Raw genomic sequence first — 21,658 nt, forward strand, 5'->3', positions numbered from 1 at the left:
AGGGGCCCCCGACCCTTCAGGGTGGCCTCATTAACAATGGGCACGGAGCAGCCCACCAAACGAAAGTCCAAACAGATGAGGCTCATTTCAGAAAGCAAAGCATTTTTCAGAGGACAGCAGCACATATATCTCACTGGCAATAGCCAATCCATGTTTATGGTTAGGATTCCCAGGTATTAAAATTACTCGGAAATTTGAGTGCTAATAACTTTGCCACCATTTGATGAGCCTCAAATAAACTTTCGAGACCTATAGATATTTCTGCATTTACAGAGGATGCAAAGTTCTGCAGTTTTTGGTCAAGGGGGTGCAAAGATAAAGTGGGGGGCCCAAAACGAATTTTGCACACAATTCATTTTCCACGCACTTTTGTATCTCACATAATGCAACAACAGCTGAACTGATTTTCCCCTAGACTACAAGACTCTACTACATCCTCCTGTGCCACTATACAACACTCTACTCCATTCTATACCCTTACACTACACAGTACAATCCTCTACTCCTCTCAGTGCCCCTACACCCCAGTGTACAACATTGCACTCCGCTCTATGACACTTTCCAATACTTTACTACACACCACTTCACTGTACTGTATAAGATGTCACTCCAATATATAACACTTTATTCCACTCTACACTATACCTGTCCACTCTAGTGCACTCCATGCCACTGTATTATACCACAAACCATTGCACTATTATCAATGTACTCCACTGTACGCTACAGCACCGAACTCTACTCCACTCCACTCTGCTCTAGGACACTCCACCCTACTTCATTCCTCTCGATTCCACTGGATGTAACTCCACACTCTACTATACTCCACTCTACTCTACTCTATGACTACACTGTACAACAGTACACTACACAACACAGATGACACTTCACTCGACAATAGTAAGCTCTATGATTTGGAACACATTTTTATTTATTTTTTTAAATTGAAATTCAATGACAAAAACCAAAGGTTAAACCTTTATTATAGTTAGGAACCCTTTACTTATTTTTTTTATACATGCCAAACTTAAAATACACAAGCATTACAAATTCTAAAGTTATAGTTACACCTTAAACATAAAAATTACGCATCACATTTAAATTAATATAATTTTATTTATTCTACAATCTCCAAACCAAATGTAAACTATGTTAAAATTTAAAATTGTAAGCTTATACTTAGCCATTGATTTATAATTTATGCAAAGCTTCAAATTATTGTAACTTTTGCACATCATGCACAGTGTATTAAACTTGGTAGCCACACTACATTAACTATATCTTGCACCATCTCCATGCACTTCTTATACCCTTTAATATTATATCACTTGTACCATTTAAGTTGATAGTATTTACAATAATAGTTATGACATTACAAATCATATCTTTTGTGACAACACAGTGCATGACATAGTGGCGAGTTATTGTTAATGTAATAGAGCAGCCATGGAAGATTATGGCATGGGGGCTCACCCCTCCCGCCAAGGGCTGCAGCTCCATTATTAGTTGAAAGACCTTTCAGCCCCCTAATCAGGCATATTGGGGTGCTTACCATCAATTAGCCCACATGGGAGACAAAAGACCCATGGTATATAAAAACAAAGGTAAGCTTCATGAATGATGAGAGGCTCCTACTGAGTGCCCTCAAACCCCCACCACCTATGGCAGTACCAGCCGTTTTCTCCATGGGGTGGGCAAATTAATGATTTATTCCCAATATGTCCATACCATGAGGCAGAAAGTATGACTACACAACAGGGATGTAAAAAAAGAGAATTGGTACTATTAGCTGTCAGAAGACCAGTCAAACAGAAATACTGACCTGCATTCTGACAATTCTCCAGATAAAAATGACAATCAATTGACTTCACACAGCCAAATCTTTGCCAATTCTTGTCCGGCTTGTTAGAACCACCTGCACATGTAGGGTGCCTTTTTATTAGCAAATGTATGTGAACACAGCATGACAGATTTTTTTCTATTGGCCAGAAGGTCTGGCATTTTTGATTGGCCAAATATGAGGAAGATGTTTTTTTACCCATACTTTGACATTACAGCGCATTGTAGGCAAGAAATCTTTGTGTCTCCAATATTGAGACGTGCCTGTGATTGGAAGGGTTCCTTTTATAGTGGTCGATCCCGGGACAAAATTCTACAGGTTCAAACCATGGGCAACATTCCCCACCAAATTTTTAGCTGCAAGGACTTAGTTCAGGCATAAACAGATGCCAGGCGACATTGTACCCTTGACGAACATTTGACTACAGGAGCATGTGTCTCACACTTCCCTATGAAGCAGCATCCACAAAATTACCACGGCGCTAATGAGTCCTTTTGATACGTGGCAAGTAAAGCCTGTATTTGTGTTTAATGTATGTTTAGGTAATAGTCTCAGAACAATAGGGACAGAACAAGAACTATCTAATATTCCTTCGAACGGGGTTTAGGATCAGTTGCAATGAAAGTCTTGGACCCTTAGTGGCCACAATAAATAGGCTGAAGTGTGTTTATGGTTTTTAAGAAGGTGTATGGACACTAAAAGTAAAACCCATAAACACCGCTGTCTTTAGGCATTAACTACACCTAGGAGGACCAATATTAAAGGGAAACCTGGGTGTCCTGGAGGTAATTTTATGCCAAGCATACTAACATTAGAGAGGGTGGTGTCTACAAAACAACTAAAAATTGTTTTTTGGTGGGTTCTATTGTTGCTCCAATTTTGAAGATTGACATTAGGTTTACAAGATTATGTTATGGTTGCTGATTAGCTAGGCAGTTTCCTTTCAGAAAAAATGTTCTCTCTCCCTCTCCCAGACAAAGATGGGTGTTTCTGGTGTTAATATGTGATCAGTCCATCCCCAGGTGGTATGCCTGTAATCTTGCACCTGGAGTAGCTTTCTAGGCCCTACCATAAATGTTGGCATACAGGAAACAAACATAAAAATGTGCTTATGCAGAAAAGAAACTCTCTGCCTATAATATTAAACTAGTTTCTAGGGTTGAGTGTAAATTGAGTTGCACTAGTGTAATTACCGGTATTTCACATTATGCTTGCAACACAAAATTCCATAAATTACACCATATGAGCAGCAATCCTATCGCAGGGGCACAGCAACAATGCGAACAGTCAGAATGCAGTGGCTATTGTGTGCAGCACTTGTGGTGTTTGTACTCTTTTAGCATGGAATGAGTCCTCACATCCAAAATAGATGCAAGAACGCACTTTGCACTCAAATAAAGTGCTAAATGCCAGGTTTCAAAATTTTCACATAATTCAGCAAAAGGAAATTATGCAAATTTTGCACACCCCTAATATTTTTGCTGGTTTGATGACTTGTATTTTGTGTGACACATTAATACAGGCACATGCGTTTGTTTCATTTTACAGCTTGTTAAGCGAACACTACTATAGATTGTCTTTTTCTCTTCATAGAAGATCCCTGTCTTCGTTTGAAGAGCAGGTCTGAAAATGTTAAGCTCACACAGGCTAATCCAGGAATGACGGTTCTTTAAAAGATGAAGGAGATCACATATAGTTTCTGTCACACAATAAAATAATCTATGGCAACATTGTGAAGTACATCTCAATTATTTATGAGATGGAATTAATCAATAATGTTGACTAAAGAACATGTTGACTAAACAATTTCCCTTCTTCTAGTGGAAAAGATGTTAACTCTCTGAAAATATTAGCGGAAAGTTAAATGAGCAAAGTGTTATTGATCTCTGTCAGTTATCATAATAGCAATATAACTGCTGCACGCAGAACAGATTGGCCCTCTGACAAAACTCTGACTGGAAATATCAAATATGCATGATGTTCTGTGGATTCATTCATCTGCCTCAACCCAAGAAGATCCGGGGTACAATTATTTGACTTTGATTCACTCCTCTGCAGCCATGAAACTCTATCTGAATATTGAAAGAACAAGAGAACAAGAGAGGACTATCAGCAATGGATTCTGGAAAATATGCATAGTAATCATTCACTTTTAATAGTTCTTTAAAAAGCAATTCTCTCTAAAGAAAGGTAATACTGTGTTGTTTTTTTATGATTTTAAAAAAAATATGTTAGATGTTTACTTGATTTAATGTTAAAGTTAGGTTGTGTGTATCCAGTTTACAAACTGATTAGCTCATTATAGTGTTCCTATAATTTATTGATCTGCAGTATGGGTTAGCAGTGCTATACATTTTCTCAATTTTAAAGATGTGCACACACATACATGCCAAACCCAGGCAAAGATACTTATAATAGAGGCTAGCCCAACTAGTGTTATATATCATGGTCAAATGTAAAGAATACTTTAGTGGGTGTGGTGTCTGACAGAGCCATTACCGGGGAAATTAGAGCATAATATTCATCACTACTCTAAATGTAGCTTCCTGTGGAATGTTACTGTAAGGGGATTATAGATCTATGTTTATAAAGATATAATTCCCTGGATCACATTTAAGGTCCTTCAAAGCTTTGAGAACATTGTTAGTATCTTTTGGTTAGGACTGTATCTTATAAAGTCCAGGTAAATAGAATAAGTTGAAAAACTGCAACAGAGGTTGCAGGATGTGTCCAATCCCTCGCACAATTTGTCTACAAGTTAGGAGAGTATACAAATAAGAGATTCCAGATTTTACTGCTGTTATAAATAGGCCCGGGCAGTAAACTCTGCTCTGCTCACGAAGTTTGCGGAATTCGGGCACTTTGCACTCCACGGAGGAGTGCTGAGTTCTGCCTTCCCCAGCAAGAAGCAGATTTTATTTCTGTTCAGGCTCTCAAGATTTGTTTTGGCACTCACCTGCGACCTTCATTATAATTTTGGGCCGATAGTAAGCTACCACAACACTATGCACATGCTTACTATGCGTCGACAGCACCAATACAGTGACGATCATGAGTTTGAACTCACAGCTTGAGCAGTTTTTGTACTCGATAAGTAGATGAGATGCTTTTAGAATGGATTTCCGTCTCTAAAGGGCCGTTAGAGCTGTTTTTTTGTGTGTGAGAAACCTTTTTTTTCAACTGGAAAGAAATGCCCCAGAGACTCCAACTTCCTGTTCCTGTCCAGCGGGCTCCTCCTGGTGCTTGGTCCATCTCCTGGCCACATTTTATTTGGATTTGGACCTAGAAAGATCACTCTTCTTGTCTCCTGCATATATACCATTGAATTAAAGGACCTTGTATTTGAGATTTCACAAGTACATTTAAAATCTGTTGTATAAGGGTGTTGTTTGTTTGATTGGGTTCATGAACCAGGTTTTGTTTGTGTTTTTGTTCAATTTTTTTAATTTATTGTGGGCGGTGGCCTAGAGTGTCAGTAGGGAGCCAAGTTATTTTTTTGCATGTAACTTTTCTTCTTTTGAGAAGGAAAAATGTGGCACAGTTTAGTTCATTTTCTCCATGTTGCAATATTTATTTAATTTATTTTATTCACTATGGGTCTTGAGGCTAGTAGGCCCAGTACTAGCAATGGTTGCATGAAACAACTGTTTCTGTGGTGTCTGTTGACTTAAAGGCCATCAATGGCATTGGATTGAATTATAAAATGTATTTATAATGGGGTATTTCACGTTTTTGCGTGCAAAAAGTGTATATGTTGGGTAAAATATTTGATGTCCTTGGAGGATATGTGTTGCTGTAAAATAAAATGTGGGCCAGTTCATTTTCGTTTCGTGCATTTCTGAATTAATGATGTTTTCTTCTGTGCTACCATTCCTCCTTTGTCTGGCCAGTGTGTGTGTGTGTTTGCCAGAGGCCACCATTAATCTTTGTTTTTGTATAGTCACTGTCCATAGTCCTGGTGACCATTTCGGGTAGGCAGCCAGTGTGCTTTTTTCATAGGCCTGCATGTGTTCTTTGTGTAGCCGTGCCTCATTGCTGGTTGCTATTGTTGTTTGACCATGTGGCTGGTGGCCATTTTGTGTACCCAGCCAGTGTGCTTTTGCCATAGGCTTACATGTCTTCTTTGTGTAGCCATGCCTCATTGCTGGTTGTTGTTGTGACCATGTGGCTGGAGGCCATTTTGTGTAGCCAGCCAGTGTGCTTTTGCATAGGCCTGAATGTCTTCTTTGTGTAGCCATGCCTCATTGCTGGTTGTTGTTGTGACCATGTGGCCGGCAGCCATTTTGTATAGCCAGCCAGTGTGCTTGTGCATAGGCATGCATGTCTTTTTTGCTGTGGCCATGCCTCCTTGCTGTTTGTTGTTGTGACCATATGGCTGGCTGCCATTTTGTATAGCCAACCAGTGTGCTTTTGCCACCGGCCTGCATGTCTTCTTTGTTCCCCATGCCTCCTTGCTCAATGTTGTTGTTTGTCCATGTGGCACTGGCTGGCAGCAATTTTGTGCATCCAGCCAGTGTCCTTTTACCATAGGCTTGCATAGATGGATGAGATGTCACTTTAATAATATGCTTGAGGATCATTGTAGTATGAATATTGCTAATATGAATTTGATGAACAGTGCTTTTATATATTCCATGCATTTCTTTTTTATGTTTTGCACCTCCAATAGGATTCTTCTCATCCTACCATATAAAACTCAGCATTTATTGATTTTTATTTTATCTTCTACATTTTTTGATTACATTTTTAATTCTGTATTATTTTATTCTATATTTAAAAAAAACTTATTTTTTTATTTCTTTCAATTATTTTTAAATAGCTTTTAATGTTATTTTTTTATATTTTATCTTTTTTAAATTTCAATTTCTTTTACAGTTTTGTTTTTATTTGCATTTCTTTTTCAATCTTGCCTCGGTAGATCCAGCATCCATTCATCCTTCCACCATAGGTGCACCAATGCACAACAGCATTCAGTTTTATAGGTATATTACACCATTTCATCCTGGACAACCTTGCTGCTGTGCAGTTTAGACACATCAGCATCATTAATTTGTGTAATGATGAATATTTCATTTCTTTCTGGACCACATTGCCTGCCATAGATGATTACTAACTTCCATTTTTCAAAAGATTACTATTCCATTTTCCCATGCAGTTCCCTGAGTGCCACAGGTATGTCGGTTAGAATATATGGACATAAAGTAAAGAGCTCTTTCATTCTGTATATAGTGTGTTATTGTGGGGAAATGCATTTTACAGTATGGTGGTGTAGTTTGACTTTAAAATGGTTATTATTACCTAAGGAAACAATTGCACTTATATTGCCTTTTATTGTAATAACTCAAACAGCAAACAGTACCACGTTTCACACTAAAGGCCTGTGCAATCACATGTCAGTCTTTTAATCACTTCTGCTTGTGCAGCTTAGTGCAACTGCCAACCGTGAGCAAGATGGCCCCATAGAAAGTTGCTTCCAAGAAAGTGGTCAGTGAGAAGAAGCAGCTTCCCACTAGTGGAATGTCATCACAAAACTTTTTTGGACCACCACATCGTCAACCTGCCAGACCAGCCTCTGGGGAGCAAGCTGAGAGCAGCACTTCTGCATCAATAGCTGTATCCCAAACTAAGCCCAAGGCAATGTCAGTCAGTGAGGCAGCCACTGCAATCCTGGCGACGTCGATGAGCAGTGACACTAAATTTGTTTTGTCCCTTTCCCAAAGTAGTACCCAATCATTTCAGGAAACAGAGCAAAGTGGACAGCAGCCCAAGCCAACATTAGTACATCTTCCCGATGTTGGAGCAGTACAGGAGGTTGAGCTTCCTTCCAAGTAAGAACCTCCTCTTCTAGAGTCATTGGCTACCAGATCTCCAACAAGGAAAAGGAAGGGTACTAATCCAGAATCTTCTCCAAGCACCACTTCTGATGATGATGATGGGGACAAAGAGTTGACCCCGGCAGAGTCCAGGAGACAACAGGAGAGGCAAGCAAAAAGAAAAGTTCCTGACAACCTTAGCTTTATGGAGTGGATGATGAGGAGGTTGATGATGATGAGGCAGTCATTGTGGAAAGTGACGCAGAGGAGTACGGCATTGCTATTCAACCTGCTCCGAGGGATGTGGCACAGGTAGCACCACCAGCTCCCATATTTATACAGCCCCAGCTGAGACCTGCACCAACCCCTACCTCAGAAGACGTATTAACTGCAGAGAGGCAGTTGACGGCACACCTACCTACCTCCAGTTCTTCTTTAGGCATTGGCAGTGGCACAGTAAAAAGGTACTTTGCCTCAGGTTCGGAATTTTTTACGGTTAGCAATGAGGTGGAGCACATTGCAGTCCGCAGCATTTGCCACAAGAATGCTCAATGAGGTAGTTATGATACAAATTATGGTACTGGGGGCCAAATGATCTATATGAAATAACACAACACAATCAAGTGAAAGGAGCACCTAAAACAATTGCTGAACAAGGTTGCGGTGGTCAAGAGAGCCGGGGAACATCAGCTACAAGTCAAATCACTGTGGGAGGTGATGAGGAGGAAGAAGAGGGTAGCATCCTCACACAACGCAGCCCTGACCCCAGCAGTACACCAGCAGAATCTCCCACCTCATCAACTTCACAATGGCACAAGAAGATTCAGAGTGAGGTTGAGACACCACAGCATACAGTGATTACCCCACTGTGACACACATTGAGTCTACCACCACCTACTTCTCAAAAGTCGCCTGGTCGGTGGCCTCAGAAAACAAAGAAATCCAGACTACTATTATGATCATGTTTAGGCAGGAGGGGCCCTATGAGCGCAACCACCCAACTACACGTTTGTGCAATGGGCAGCTGGAAAGAATGTAAGCACTGACCTACTCCCATGTTCTTTTTTGGAAGGAGTGGGATTCTTAGAATTTGTGGCAGCCATCCGCCCAAATTGGAAGGTTTCAAGTCGGATCTATTTTGCCAAAGTTGCTGTTCCAGCACTGCATCACGATGTGCTGCTGGTGGATGGAAAAGCTTCGCAGCAAAGTGTTGTTCACACTATCCACCTAATGACAGACATGTGGACCAATTGTGAGGTGACTGATTACATGTGCATCACTGCACACTAGATCTCTTTTGTGGGGGTAAAGCAAAAGATATCTGCCAGCCTTTGCCCTGACGAAAGTTTTAAGAGAGTTCAACGGCATGCAACAGTGGCCATGTTCACCATGGAGAAATCACATACAGCTGTCAACATCTTGGATGAATTTAACGGCAAGGTGTATGAATTGCTGCAACTTAGAGGTCTCAGAATCGAATTTTTTTCCACAGACAATGGCAGTAATATATACAAAGCAATATCAGCCGACGGCTTTTTCAGGGTCCTGCATTTGGCCCATTGTATAAACCTGGGGGTGCAAGATTTTCTCAAAAAAGAAGACATTGTCAGCAACATACTATTAGCCATTCTTTAAGCCCAGAAGCATTGTGAATTATTCAGCATAAAAATAGAGCACCAGTTAAAGCCCTGATGCAGGAGGTGCCAACACATTGGAACTCGACCTATGACATGCTGCAACATCTGTTTGAGCAGTACAAACAGATTAATGACTATGTCATTCAAATGGGAGAGGAAAGCTATGACCATGGATGCGGACAAATGGGGCCTTGTCAAATGCCTGACACAGATGCTACTCCCTTTTGAGGTTTTCACATGGGAAGTTAGTATGGAGGACCGTATGACGGGCCACGCTATCTGTGGTAAACTAAGATGTAGGATAGCCAAAAGTAAGTTGAAACAGGATAAGGTTGATTCAATTCTCAGGTAAAGCAGTTATGAAGGAAGCCCCAGTGGGTGCAACATCCTCGCTGCTCAGCCCTCACACTCAACTGACACTTTCTCAAACCATGCACACACCAGCATTCTAATTAGATCACAGTCACTCTGGTTGAGAAGCTGGAAACATAACACCAAGGGGAGAATACACATCATGAATGACAAAACCACACTATCCCGTTGTTGCATCTGCTACAGGACCAGGTAAGGAAGGTGTCTGAAAGGTCCACTACTGCAGGTGTGAATGAAAACAGTGAAGCACATGCATTGATTGATCCTTCACTTGACTTGTTATACAAGGCTGCAAAAGCGCATCATCTTGTCCAAACATTACATCTGTGCCACACTGCTTGATCCAGGGTACAAAGAAATTCGGCTCACTTTCATTACTTTTTCTGAAGGGGATGTATAAAAACATAAGAAGTCGATTGCTGAGCAAGAAGAATGGTTGGAACTCAGAGTACCACCTCACAGTTCAGGGGTGCCGCCTGCAACTTCCAGAGAGGGAAAACTTGTCCCACAGCACCAAACAACACCATCAACTAAAACACTGGCAACAACAGCGACAGAAGGACCTGGCCCAACCTCTGCAGTGTATTTGTTTCAATCAGCAGGGCTTAAGTCCAGTGCAGAGGGGGTGTCAAAAGAGGCTGAGCAAGTGGCAGCACCAAAGACTATCCACAGGATGTTCCCGGAGTATCTAGATGCTCTAAAAAAGGTCTTTGTGGCTCAAAATCTATTGGTATTTTGGTATAGGAAGATGCACCAATGGCCAGAGGTCAGCAAACTGGCAATAAATGATCTGAAGGTGATCATTTTTTTCCTGGAGGTAATTCGCTCTTTCCCACTTAGCTAGATTTACTTGCAGGGTCCTCTCCTTTTTTCTGATGCTTCAGAGACCAGATCAGACCCTTTAGTTAACAAACAAAAGCCTATACAAAATACTGCAATTCTGTTTCTCTACTTGTTAATTAACAGCAGTGCAGTACATGTCTATCTTGCTTGGGTCATTACTTGGACTGAGTTACTCAGAGTCAGGAAGAAGATGGAAGAACTCAGGGTGGGACTACTTCATCAACAGCTAGAAGCACAAAGTCATCAACTTCAAAGGAAACCATGACTCTGGGGCCTATTACTCAGCTGTGGAATGGAGAGAGGTGTGTTTATTTGGGAAATACAGCTGTTGTGTGTGTGTGTATGTGTGTGTATGCTACACTGGTGGCAAAAGTAAAACTTAGAGTCCCCTTCTTGTTTTTCTACTCTGCTTCTGAGTCTCCTTGGTACCCTCTTCATGAAGCTTACCTTCCATCTGCTTTTCTACTTGCCTTTAAAATACAGTTGCTGCTTTACAATCTGCAAGACTTCTAGTCACCTGCATGAATGAGAGGTTAAAGCTTAGCTCAAAACTCCTGCTTACCTACTTGACCAGTACAGATAGGCACCGAAGAGTGATGGACAATCCCGAGGAGAATGCAGAAGCACCAATTAACTTTGCAATAAACTATAGTTTTTCTTTTAACAGTCATATTTAGAGAACTAGGTGAATGGGTTCACTCCTTCATAATTTTATTTTTTCCAACCTAGAAGATAGAACATTTAGATTTCTGACAACTTGGATCTCAGGGGCAGAAGGACTGTTTGCAATGCATTTAACTATATTGTGTCATACTCGTTCCTTTGTTTCCTTCCAAAACAGATTGATAAAGATGATGTGCTGCTCATTGCCCAGATGAATGTTGTCCTTGTGTAGTGTTTGTCTTTGTCAAACCTTTCCCCAAATCCCCTTTCCCATCTATTCATCAAACCTCTAACCCTCTTTCCTGGGCTATGATATTTGTTGAGGTGTGGCTTAATTTACACCATCAATGGATCACACACTTGGTGGGACAGATGTGGTGAAAGCAACACCAACTCACTGCAAGATCTTTTAAGCAATAGCCCACACTAGCACCATATACCCACCCACGCATAAAAGTGATCCATATTTTAGATATAGAACAAAGAACGTCAGTCGGCAACATCATCATTTAGTCCTTGTTTTGCGTAACTGTAAATACCTAACCTAAGCTTGCCCATTCCAGACTGTGAGTCCTTTTTTTGTGATTCAAAGATTCTGTAACTTTAGTTTTAATTAAATTGTAGCTCCCCATTACTCAAGTTACTAGTATTGCTATTTTTTGTTATTTTATCACTGGCAGGAATTAATTGTTGTGCCGTCATGTAGTAGTCTGGTCTCAATTATTTGCAAAGCTTCGATATGACCCACTAACACAGTATTTTTATTTCTATTTAGGTGCCTACTTATGCATCATCTACATTCAGGTCGGACAACTATGGACTGAAGTGAACTAGTTAAGTTAGTAAGCAAGTAACTAACTGCTACTGCAAGTAATCATATATCTTGGTTATTGTTGACAATATAGGTCATGGCAGCATCCCCCTTAATGGTCAAGATAGTTAGAGAGGTAGCATACCTGTATAATAAAGCGGTATAACACACTCTTAAAAGCAGATAAACAGGCTGCGTAAAAACTAATGGCAGCAGTGTAAAGCAAAAATAACACACAAAAAGCTACATGAGGCATACATTTCAATGAAATATAATAATGTACCCCCTTTTTTTACAAACAAACCCGCCTTCTCTACCCACAACAGGCCCACCCCTCTCCCAAAACAATTTGACCCAACCACTAATGTCCAAAAATATGAAATGTCCAATCAATAAAAACACCCGGTTCCAACTCCCTTCCCACACTCTACACCCACAACAAATTCCTACCACCAAAACAAGAAATGAAAAAAAGACTAAAAGAGAGCATTGTCCTTTTGGGTCTAAAGCTGGTTTCTACTCTGCTCTATTCTGACAAGCCAGTTCTCCATTGCTTCCAGCCACTGCAGGATGCGCTGCAGCAATGTCATGTCAGAGCGGGAGGGGCAGCAACAGTTGTTGTCAGATGGCGGATATGCTGGCATTGGGATGGCCGGGAGGCTGGAGGCTGATGAGGACCGGCTGCACTGTGGCAGCTATTTTTGCATCTTCTTCCAGGACCACCAGCTGCTGGTATTCCTGCTTGATATGGTCCAGCCTCTGCTGCCACAGATGAGGTGTTATGTTGGGTGCTACGGGTGGACCAGCAGGAGTAGCTATATTGAGAAAATGAAAAAGACAAATTGTAAATAATGCTCTGTCCAAACAATTATTTGGAATTAGTGGGTGGCTTATTAGCAGTACATTGTTGGTCCCCCAGGGCCATTGGAACTTGATGTGATTATGATTAGGAGAGTCACAAGGCCAATTGTATGTTTTACCATACATGCCTTGCATAAAAAACACTGACTGTGTGGCAGCAAATTATTAAGGCAGAATAAGAATAATACTGGATAAAAAACAGTGATGTGATTTTCTTTTCTTCTAAAAGCTTTCCAAGTAACTAAACAGACACTTAGAGTGGAAAAATAAATTACCTCTCATTAATGAGTAAGGCATTATGCACTATGGAGTACACGTTGTTTGTTGTGCTAAATTAATGGAGCCATGCTCATTGCCAGCCAGTGCGTTCGGGTATTTTGCTACTGGCTGCAGCTGCGGCAGCTGTAAATGACATTTAATTATTATTAATTCCAATGGCCCTGCTCCTCTCCAAATGCCTTTTCTCTTTCTGCCCTAACTCCAAAGAGGCATATGATTGATAAATAAAATACTACGTCACAGACCTCACATATGAAATGCAGATATTAATTATACTGTCTGCTGTAAGTAGACATTGCGGAAAATGGTGCACTGCACTACATGGAAAGCAACGGACTATATGGATTGCATTAGGCATGTTGCCCACAGCGTATCCCTAACCCAAACTTGACATCAAATCATGAACTTACTTTCACTTTAATCGCTGGTCTCGTCCACCACCACATATTATTTCCAACAAATTAATTCACTGGACAGTAAGGAATGGAAACTTGACTTACTCTGTTGCAGGGTAGGTAGAAGGATTAGGCATGTAGGATAGAGCCTTTGATTTAGAACATAGGGGTCTCTGTCACTACACTGCACATCAATTTGTCATCTTTGGCTTATTTAGTCATTGTACTAATCAACGGACGTCAAAAGGGAACTGAATCTGAGCAGGCATATGGGAAACTATGAAATATATTTTGGAATCACTTCACATGGCCAAAACATCAAATGTGGCACATGCCAAGAGTTAATTTCAAAAATTTTTGGAGAGGCTGGGACAGACGAATTTAGAAAAAAAACTAAGGAGTGAAGTACTAAGAGGAGACTAAGTGGTTAGTTTGCAATGCATTAAAAACATTGTAAATGCTGCATTAACTGAAGCAGATGCACATTGCACAACCAACACTCCAGTCGCATATTAAACCACGCTGCACCTCTGTTATGAGTGGCAAAATATCATGGGTGGGAAGGGGGTGATGATTGAGGATAGGTGGGATACATCTGGCTTACTTAATAAATACACTTTAAACCATAACTTTGCCAATCCTACATAAACAAAGTAAGTGAAGTAGGTGAGCAGCATGCCCTTCTCCATGAGAAGAGCTGCCTAGCTCATTCATCCAAGCAATCCAAAAACACTATACATATCAAAAAATACAACCGCTCTGCATCACTACAGTTTGGTTAGCACTGCAGTATCTTTTAACAATAATATCACTTTTGGGCATTTGGGTGGTTAACAATGTTAGACATGCAAGGTATTGAAGCTAACCAAATCTGTTCTTAATAGAGGGGCAGGTCATTAACCTATCATGATCATGATGACTAAGTCATTGAAGCACAGTGAAGGGGTGTAATAATGATCAATAATAGACATATGGTATTGGTTGGCAAATGCAAAGGGACCTCATACTTTTTCCAGCCATGCTGCACTGTCACGGAAACTGCTGGTATTGGGCCCGATTCACAGAACTAACTTAAGACAAAATCCTAAACCTACTACCATTTTGGTATTCACAGAAGGCACTTACTCATTTTGGTATTCACAGAAGGCACTTACTCATTTCGGTATTCACAGAAGTTAGGAGTCCTAACTTTAGGACTCCTAAATGCCTTCTGTGAATACCGAAAGTCTTAAAATTAGGATTTTTCTCAGTTTAGTAGTAGTATAGTTAGGACTCCTAACTTTAGGACTCCTAAATGCATTCTGTGAATACCGAAAGTCTTAAAATTAGGATTTTTCTCAATTTAGTAGTCCTAAGTAGGACTACTAAATTGAGAAAAATCCTAATTTTAAGACTTTCGGTATTCACAGAAGGCATTTAGGAGTCCTAAAGTTAGGAGTCCTAACTATACTACTACTAAACTGAGAAAAATCCTAATTTTAAGACTTTCGGTATTCACAGAAGGCATTTAGGAGTCCTAAAGTTAGGAGTCCTAAACTTAGGACTACTAAATTGAGAAAAATCCTAATTTTAAGACTTTCGGTATTCACAGAAGGCATTTAGGAGTCCTAAAGTTAGGAGTCCTAACTATACTACTACTAAACTGAGAAAAATCCTAATTTTAAGACTTTCGGTATTCACAGAAGGCATTTAGGAGTCCTAAAGTTAGGACTCCTAACTTCTGTGAATACCGAAATGAGTAAGTGCCTTCTGTGAATACCAAAATGAGTAAGTGCCTTCTGTGAATACCAAAATGGTAGTAAGTTTAGGATTTTGTCTCAAGTTAGTTCTGTGAATCGGGCCCATAGTGTATAAATGAATTACACAGCACACAGCAGTGTGGGGGTGGTCCATGTCTATTGCCACTGTCTTGTTAATTCAACTGTTAGAGCATGAGCAGGAAAAAGAAAGCCTTCTCAACAAACATTTATGGTGAATATTATTTATATTACCAGTTTACTTGGGCCTGCAATGTTCACAGTAGACAGTAGACTAACACAAATGTGTTCTTAATCTTACAGGACCAGAAGATATCTAATAGAGGGGACAATATTATTACCAACAGAGCTGATGATAAGGGAACTAGAGACTAGAAAGGACCAGAAAAAGTCAGCTACCAAAAAAAACATGTAATAAAGAAAGAAAAGATAATGCAGGGATAACGGGAATGAAACAAAAATTGAATAGGGGAGTTGAAAAAAAAGAAAACAGTATAAAAGAAAATAAGGCACAATTCAAAAGTAGCATAATGGGCAGTAACACAAGCTAATCCATTGTGCTTTTCAGAAGTGGGTTTGTATCCCTTCCTCGTTTCAACATGTAAGAAAGACAGCAGGCGAGGGTGTCAGAGCAACTTTATTTCTCCCCAGCAACTGCCGTCCTGGAACCCAGCACCAAGTACCAACACTTCAATACCTCAAGATTTTTCCCTAAGCCCACAACAATAATTAAACCCAACACTAGGTAAATGATAATAATAAATATTAGGACTTACTGGGTTTAGCAGAACCCTCTCCTGCTGACTAACTACTCCCAGGCCCATCTCCGCAATGTCCCTCTTCTTGCCATTGGGTACTGATGTAAGAAATGAAGAAGACAAAAAAATAGACTAGTGAATCAGTTAATCTCCACAAAATTATTATGACAAGCAAACACAGTCACATTGTAAATCTCCAAAAATACTGATCCTAAAATCCTGAGTCCAAATTTCCTTAACAAAAACTACATTTGAAACTTATGCATTGCAGTGAATGATCTTTAATTCTATTCCCATTTCTCAACCCCCTTGATGGATCAACTCAGCCTATAGGCATACTACACATCTTTGTGAAATAGCTTGAAACTGAATGAGCTACAAAATCAAACTCACAGAGAACACTAACTCACTGGTGACAGGAGTTCAGAAGAGTCTGCAATGGCTTCTTAAATAATCAGTCAAAGTGAGCACCAATGATGAGTGCGATTAGGTAGTGCTGAGCACCTGCCTAGCAGAAACTAGATCACATATTAATAATATTATTAAAGTAAACTAAGCATAACCTACCTCTGAGTGTGAGCTGCTATTCGGAAAACAAATGTTAGCATTGTAGAAACACAACAAATAATTAATGCTCACTCAAACCCAGAATCTCGACACCAAGCAGGTCAAGCAAGTCCTGCTCCCTGTCAAGCATATCTGCCTGGTGGTGCTTCAGATGCTGGACAGTGCGCCGAACCTGGCTGGTGCACTGCACACACTAGCGCACCCTCCCCCAATGCACCTGACTCTCCCGCAGGGGGTATTCACTGCCGGGCCAGCTGACAGCATGGAGTGGGGGTGGCTCTGCACAATAAAAACGAGTGTGGCCACCTTGTCCTTGCTAAAAAAGGCCCGAGCCTGCACGCCTGGGCAGCGGTGCCACCCGAAAAGGTAGACAACCCTGCTCTGCCATGGCGCGGGGTGGTGTAAAGATTATAGAAGAAACAGAAAAAGGAAGGAAAGGAAAGGAAAAATAAGGAAGTAAGGGGAAAAATAAATGATATACAAATAATCATGAAAAACACATTCATTTTTTTTAAACGTCAGATACACAGACACAAAAATACATACTAATACAATAATCAAAAATGAGGGGTAGAATTATTAGGAGGGCATAGGATTACAAAGATAACAGAGGGATTGCTAAATAGGCCCAGCACCATAAACATGGTTTGCACGCGATTTGGAATGCAAAGAAGTACTCTGCATTGCGTTTCACAATGCGACCGCCAGAAAACTCAACACGCCTGTGTAACTCCGCATAGTGCAGCAGAGTTTTTGGGCCACTTCGTAACATTCCGCGAAACATGACTCCTTTGAACTCTGCCCGGGCCTAGTTAAGAAGTGCCCTCATATCTATGGTTCCCTACATTAGAATTATTTTATTTTGGTGTTTGTTCATAAATATAATTTCTTTTTATAAATTGGAGTTGGATTGTTATTTTGTGTTATGCCTTACTTAATTAATGTATGGTATTTCTAAATGCTTTACACACCTGTCTCCTAAGTTACACCTGCCTGCTTATTGCCAGCTACAAAGGGTTGAGCAAGGGAATGATATATTGAAACCTTGGCTGACCATTTTATTGTGTTTGTGGTCTTATTACTAGTGGTAAGTCACTAATTATCACTACTAATAATCCACAAGTGGGTAAAAGTTCTGGAAACCTGACACCTCAAAATCAGAAGTTTGGTGGAACCATGGACATTCTGCATGGATGAAGAGATGCTGTGCTCTAGGAGGGCCTGCCACTTTGCAACCTGCATTGCAGTGTTGGTCTGCTGATTGCTGTGCTAAAGGAAGGATTGCCACTTTGCAACTTGCTTTGCTATGCTGGTCTGCTCCTGCTGCTTCTTGCCTAGGAGTGAGAGGGACAAGACGTGCTCTCCACATCCTTGAACACAAGATTCTCCAAGGACTTGGTGGCTTGCCTCCTGTTTTCTGAAGTCTCTGGGACACAAAAGACTTCTTGCAAATCGATTGGTGCTGCTGGATTCTGCCATCCATTAATCCTACTAATGCCTGAGGTACCTCTGCAGTCCTGTGCCTTAGAATTGGGTTTGGCAGCTGTTTTCCTGCAAAACAGGTTCATCGATCCATCTGCGTGAGAAGAAAAAATGATGGATTGATCCCCAATGCTGACGCAGGGCCGAATTGATTCAGACGCAGGTCCCATCTGTGAGGCTCGATAATGTAGCATTGATTCTATGACACCCTCTGAGAGGCTTGAAAGTGAAGCAGCACCAAATCTTCATTGCCATCTGAGATGCTCATCTCTAATGCAGTGACCTGAATGCAGGGAAAATTCTGATGCATCGTGTGCTTGACACCGACGCTTTGCTCCATCCAAGGTACTTTCTTAGCAGGCCCCGCGTGGGTTCTGTAGCTTGCCTGCCCTCCATCTTGGTTGCCCTGAACTTTGGGTGTGCACCAGTCACTCAAGACCTCAAGTAACCTTTTGACTGCTAGTGACTTCTATGCACTGTTTTCACATTTAATATTTAAAAAATAATATATATCAAATTCTACTTTTTGGAGTTTTGTCATTTCGGTCTTGTTTTACTCAGATAAATACTCTCTATTTTTCTAAACTATTGTAGAGTCTTTTTGTGGTGTCCTCACTGTGTTACTGTAATTAAAATGTGCACAAATACTTTACACATTGCCTCTTAAGTTAAACCTTATTGATCTGGGCCAAGCTACCAGAGGGTGAGCACAGGTTAATTTAGGTTGTGTATCAGACTTACCCTGACTAGGATTGTGGCTCCTGCTTGGACAGGGTGTATAATCTGCCAACCAGATACCACAATTTCTAACATAAATGAATAAAAAATGTGCAACCCAGGATGCGATAGAGATATAAGAGGCAAAGCGAGCCTCCTAATGGAGGTCCTCAAATATCAAGATGCTTGTAGCAGGTATTCTCCTTCTAGGTACCAGAGATATGGATCCCTTTCTCAAACAAATCAGTCTTAATCCAAATCTTTTAGGATTTCAGTAGAAATGAAACAGATTTTAGCAGAATTAAATGGGGTGTCAATTTTTCCATACGGAGAGTGAAGAACGGGAGAATATAAATCCAGAAAAAGTGTTCTTCTGTCTGTCTGTTGCTTCCCCACTCTGCAACCCTGTTCAGAGTTTTGTGTTTATGGACTTCCCTCAAGGGAAGCTCTCAATATACTTTCAAAGTTCAACTTGAGATGTACGCGTGGGCTTTCATTTACACTTTAACATTTGGTTCATGTCATTCTTTGAAATTTTCCATGGTTTGGATGAACCTCATGACACTAGCCCTCAGGCCCACCCTCCCTCCTGACACCCCCTTCACAGAGCTCTCAGGTTGTCCCAAGCCCATTGTTAGGGTCTTTTTCAGTCCTTGATCTGCATTTCAAAGGTTACTATAACTGCTGTAAAATGAGGAATGGAAAACAACTGTTACTAGAATGCAGTACCACACCAAAACTCGATATGCTAATAAGCCGTGCTATCTATATGCATTTGCTATATTTGGAGATGTTCAGCCCCTGTTCCTATGGGTCAGACATGTTGCAGGTGTAAGAAAGATGCTACTGCTGAGCCTTACTGACTCCTCTTAGCGTTCTGGGACAGGGAACAAGGTGCCAACTTTGGCTCATATTCGATTGTTTTAAGAGCTCCCTCAGGACACACAAAGAGTTTATAACAAACTAGACTAATTGCACCATCCTGCTTTGTCTGTGGCTATATTTTGGAAACTCTAAGAAACCAATGAGAGCTACAACATACATAAGAACACAGATAGCACCCGCATTCATTACTTCTCCCACTGAATATGGCATTGGAAACCTTCCAATAGCATTTAAATGGGTTTTCCTGGGCCGTGGTGCATGGAGGGTTCAATCACTGTTTACCAAAGAGTGCAAATCAGAAACATGACTGGTGTGGGGGTTTCAGGTGGTTCCTCCTCATCTTTAGTGCAATTCCTATTTCCAGGAGTCAAACAATGCAGTTGCACCAAAAGATCCATAGTATATGCAAGCTCAACCTGTACTCTTGGATCAACAGATGCATAGGTGCAATGCTTGAAATTAGCATATCACGAGCGTGTGACCCAGCTCAGGCAGCAAAAATCCCTGGGCATTTCCCTGATAGTTCGCAGCGCGGATCCTTCTAGGGGGTTTCACTCTGGGCGGCTGCCTGTGATCAAATAATGACACACCATCCCTGCAAAAGCCAATGAACGGCGAGCATTTCCTCATCCAACTCCAGACAAGAGTTCCGCCAACCAACTCAACAGCACCACACATTGCCATCAGAAATATAATTGTCTTCAGTGATATTATTGGTTATGGGAACTCGTGTGCAATCATGCTCCCCTCAATTACATCCATACGAGTTTTGGTAAAGCAGCATAAATGGAATACTTGCATTCTCGTGCATTACGTATTATTTCGCAAAACCTTGAGAAAATTGCAAAAAATAAACCAATTATGCATGGAAGTGCTGAGTGAATACTTATTTTGTCAAGCAGCATTACACACATCACTATATCAATTAACATGTAATTGGAATTATGGTGGTACGTTGGCATAATATGGGGGATATTCTCAAGAACGTGTGATATTCATCGCAAAATTAGCTTAACACAACTCTTCACATCGCAGTCTATCGCTGGAAATTAACACCATGGTAACGTGGTATTCTCAAGCCGGTGGTACCATGCGATAGGCTCACGATAACGCATCAAAAGTCCGCGATAAAGTCAACACGACGCTGCAAAAATACGCAACACCAACACAAAAAAAGCTGCGATTAGGCCAATCGCCATACAAAAATCTGAGAAAACCAGCCACAGGCCTGCAATTCCCATGCGGGAAAATGCACTATAAAAGCAACAAAAAAAAGGTAGAAAAAAAGAAACTGCGTAGCACCATGGATGCACCCAGACCGAGTGCAGAGGCCAATGCGAACCCCACAAGCCCCACAGACCATCAACAAGGAACCTCATAGTCGGAGAAGGCCAAGGAGAAGAGGAAGAGGCAGACAGGGTGCAGTCCACAGGAAAACCAGATCAGTGTCATGGAGGTGACAGAACACTACCATCCACTGAACGTCAATATGCCAAACATGAATGCAGTCGGAGGTCTATGGAGGAGGACAAGAGGCGCTGGCATGATGTGAAAAGCCAAACTAAGCACACACCCACTGCAAACGGGAAGGCAGCAACGGCAACAGGAGGTGGGAGTCCTGCGCCACAAGAGGAGCTGGAGGAAACGGAGGACACAGTCATCAGGGTGGAGAAGGCACAAGGAGTTGGGAGTCCGGACACAGCTCAATAGGAACTGACACAACATCAACAGCGTGAGTAACAAACAGGCCCTGGGGGGATGGGGAGATGGGCACAATGGCACACATGCATAAAGATGTGTAGCACACTGCACACCCACAATGACCCTGGATTATGTCCCTGATCCCTGTGGCACACTGCAGCACACACACATAGCAATAACAGGACATCCGATGACAAGGTGGCACAAAGTGCAACAAACCACTGCAGAACAGAGGACACAACTGGGTCTGCTCATGCGCAGAAACAGGCCAATCACC

The sequence above is a fragment of the Triturus cristatus genome, chromosome 2_2, assembly GCF_964204655.1.
Source record: "Triturus cristatus chromosome 2_2, aTriCri1.1, whole genome shotgun sequence".
In the NCBI taxonomy this organism is placed as follows: domain Eukaryota; kingdom Metazoa; phylum Chordata; class Amphibia; order Caudata; family Salamandridae; genus Triturus; species Triturus cristatus.